Raw genomic sequence first — 4,332 nt, 5'->3', positions numbered from 1 at the left:
GTCCTTTCTGTATTGCTCGGTTTTGGATGTCGCAAACTCTTTTTTCTTTTGTGTGAAATAGAACGTAAGTGGGTCCAACATAATAAACACAATTATTATTTTTTGTTGTTAACCAAAATGGGTCAGCTTCTGTTATTATGTAGTTGTCATTTCGTCGAAAACCATGGATCGAGAACTTTAGAGTTGATGTTTCGGTGTTAAAATGACATGATTGGACTGTCATCAATTCCACGGGGTATCTAAATTCGTCCTCGATGGAGATATTAAGTAAATTAAACATTTGAGGACTTACTTTAGATTGTTGCATTTCTTTAAATATGTCAATCAATTGTAGTTTAAGGGCGGTAAAATAATTGGCTATTCCTGTGGCTGATAATATGGTTGGTAACATTGAGTTTTCTAATTCATCGATTCTTTTTGTGTTGTTATTGATATGTGCGATTGCTTTGTCTATCGCAGCACTGATTTCTTTTACCTTGCTCTCCAACTTTGCCATGTTTATCTTTGTATTACTGATTTCCGAATCTAGCTTCTTTGTTTTGTCCGAAAAACTTTTGACAATTCCGAAAGCAGATATTCCTACAAACACGAGAGTTGAAGCGGTTAATATAATTTCTCGTTTAGGTCTTATCACTCGGGTATCACAATATTTTACGATAGTATTTATCGTACTTTCCTGGTACTGATTATTACACCAATCTCGAAAATCTTTTCGTTTTTGCTCTGGAAGCTTAAGTGATTTCGAAAGGAAGGGACATGTGTTGATTAGTGAAATTTCAGATAAAATTTCCCCTTCCATATCGATCACAGGTTTGTTTGATTTTTGCCATAAGAGAGGATTCATGACATTAAAATCAGCGTTAGTTTGGAGTGGAATTAGACAAGCCAAGGTGAAGACGAGTCCTGTTAATCCAGCGCTTTTCGAGCGGGTGACTCTTCTATCAGTTTGATAGTTTCTTGCTGAAGTCTTAGGAGGTGAAAAATCAGGATCATGTTGTGATTTTCTCGGAGAAGATGGTTCTTCGTCAGTTAGTTCGTCGTAAAATCGTACTCTTTTTGGTACAGGGGTAGTTGTTTTTTCCTTTGGAGTTTGAACTTCTTGAGATAATTCACTGCAAAGAGGACAGTTGTCTCTACTATCGATTGAACTGTCATTATCTGTAGAAGGGTTGGTTGAGAAAGAATTATCAAAAATGATTCTTTTTGGATTTTGCACTGTAAATGTCCGGTTATTTGCGGGCGTACTGCAAGTTGGTCCTGTTTGTGTCTCTGCAAAGTCACAAGTATCATGCCAGCTATCATTAGATGATTGTGACAGATCTTGGTTACTTATTAGTTGATTTCGACTAAAGTTGAATGAAAGGTTAGGCCTGATGGTGATTGGAGTGGTCCCGTGTGATTCGTGGTCACAGCTTTCTTCTCTTTGTTGATAATGTTTTAGTCGTTTTATGTTAACAGTTTGTCTTTTTTGTGTACCAATTTCTTGCACAACGTAGACTAAAGGTGATGGTTTCTCGATGATAACGTAGGGGCCATGATATTTATGAAGCAACTTTTTGACTAGTCCGGTAGTAATTGGATTAGGATAATACACAAGAACCAGATCTCCAATTTTGAATTCTTTATTTTCATGTCTTGAATTATAATCATCAAGATTCTTGGAGCGAGATTCTTCCATGTTATTAAAGACAAATTCTCTTAATCTCGGCCAAGTATTTTTGATAAATTCGATTCTTTCTTCTTCATCATATGCTGGGGTGTCAACAGGAATATTAGCTTCGTCAGGGGTAAGAGCTTTTCTTCCATATAAAAGTTCGAAAGGTGACATTCTTGTACTAGAATGAGTTGAGATGTTATAAGCGAAAGTGACATAAGGTAAATATTCATCCCAGTCACTATGATATTCATTGACATACATGGATAACATTGAAGCTAAATTAGAATTTACACGTTCAACTTGACCATTTGATTGAGGATGATAAGGTGTAGTGAAACAATGTTTGATGTTGTGATTATCAGCAAGTTCCTTTATCAGCTTGCTCGTGAAATTTGTTCCATTATCTGAAACGAGGAACGTGGGAGCACCATGGCGACAGAAAATTTGTTGTTTGATAAATTTGGCTGTATTCTGCGAAGATGGTGATGCAATTGCGGCGGTTTCCATGTATTTGGTGAAAGCATCAACAGCGACAATTATATATTTTTTACCATGAGCTTTATTAAGTGGTCCGAGAATGTCTATGTGTACTCGTTCGAATGGATAGGTAGCGGCGAGAGGTTTCAACAATCCTGCTTCTCTTTCTCGTGGGTGTTTTTTTGTTTGACAAAGGAAGCAAGTTGCAACATAATTATTAATATAACTCGTCATTCCCGACCAATAATATTTACTACGAATCTTTTCGTAAGTTTTGGTTATTCCTTGGTGACCAGCATAAACGGAATCATGGTGGATTTGGCAGATTTCTTTTCTTAACGATTTTGGAACGACCAATAAATTAAAGGATTCTTGATTTTTCCAAATCTTCCTGTACAATAGCGCATCTTTGATTAAAAATTTCTCCAACTTCTTTTTCCTCTTGTTAGAAAGTGAATCATGATTTTTGACATTTTCCATTATTCGAACACAGAATTGATCTTTTGATTGTTCTTCTCTAAATTTCTCTAAATTTAATTCTAATTGTACAGTGAAAGCATGTACTCGATCCTCGTATTCAGCAGTTTCTTCGGGTTCGCCTGTTGGGTATCTACTTAGACAGTCGACATCGGCATGATGTTTACCACTTTTATATTCGATAGTCATGTCGAATTCTTGTAGAAGCAAAGCCCAACGAGTCAATCTGGGTGGAAGTTTCCTTTTAGATTGTAGAAATGAAAGTGCACAATGATCTGTCACTACTTTGAATGTTTTTTGGTCCAGATAAATTTTGAATTTTTCAATAGCAAAGATGATTGCGAGACACTCTTTCTCTGAGATTGGGTAATTCAATTCGTGGGAATTCATTTGTCTACTGGCAAAGGCTACCGGTCTCCAATTGTCACCATGTTTCTGTAAGAGAGCAGCACCGATTCCAGTCCCAGAAGCGTCAGTTCTAACTTCAATTGGTAAATCAGATTGGTAATGAGCCAAAACTGGAGCATTGATCATTGCATCTCTTAGAGTTTCGAAGGCCATTTGTTGATCGTGACCCCACTCGAAATTAACATCTTGTTTTGTTAAGTAAGTTAAGGGCTTGGCGATGGTAGCAAAATTTTTGATGAACTTACGATAATAACCGCAAAAGGCTACAAACGATTTGACATCCCTAACACATTTAGGCACAGGGAATTTCTTGACAGCTTCTATCTTGGTATCTTCTGGGTATTGTCCATCTTTGGTGATTTTGTAGCCAAGGTAAGTGACTTCTGGAATGGCAAACATGCTCTTGGATGGATTTAGTTTTAAACCAGCGTCAATGATTCGATCTAAAACTTGACGAAGACTTTCGATGTGATCATCGAATTTTTTATTGAAAATTAGTACATCATCAAGATATACTAAACATGAATTATATTTTAATCCAGATAGAACGACATCCATACATCGTTGGAATGTGGCTGGAGCATTTGTCAAACCGAAGGGCATCACGTCAAATTGATAAAGTCCATCCATGACTGTGAAAGCAGTTTTTTCCTTATCTTCTTCTTTAATACCAATTTGGTAGTATCCTGACTTCAGATCCAAACTAGTGAAGATATTGGCGCCACAAAGATAATCGAGAGCATCATTAATATTTGGTAGAGGGTAATGATCTTTCTTGGTGATGGTGTTAAGTTTTCGATAATCAATACAAAAACGCCAATCTCCGGTTTTCTTTTTAACTAACACGATAGGTGAAGCCCATGGTGAACATGATGGTTTTATGATTGATGTATCGACAAGCTCTTGAACTAATTGGTTAGTTATTTTTCGTTTCTCGGGAGATACTCGATAAGGTGCCACTGAGATTGGTTTGTGTGTTCCAGTGTCGATTTCATGAACAAATTTATTGGTTAATCCAACTTCTTCGGGTTTGAATGCAAATGCTTGGCGATAGTTCTTTAGTAAAGCGATTAAGGTTTCACGTTGTTTATCGTCAAGTTGTTTACCAATTTTAATTTTTCCGTCTGAATAAGCCATTTCTTCAGTGAGAGTGGAATCCTTTTTAAAGTTTTGTTGAGCTTTGATTCCTTTGTTTTCATCAGTTTTCTCATCCGGTATCTCAATGATATCTTCAGGATGTTTGCTCTCAAAGTTTCCGATTGTAGTTCCGCCGGTTAAATTGACGGTAGATGGGGTAAAGTTACATAATTGAA

The sequence above is a fragment of the Panonychus citri genome, unplaced genomic scaffold (assembly GCF_014898815.1).
Source record: "Panonychus citri isolate SS breed McGregor unplaced genomic scaffold, ASM1489881v1 Contig00134, whole genome shotgun sequence".
Lineage (NCBI taxonomy): Eukaryota > Metazoa > Arthropoda > Arachnida > Trombidiformes > Tetranychidae > Panonychus > Panonychus citri.
Note: the sequence above shows the minus strand (reverse complement) of the source record.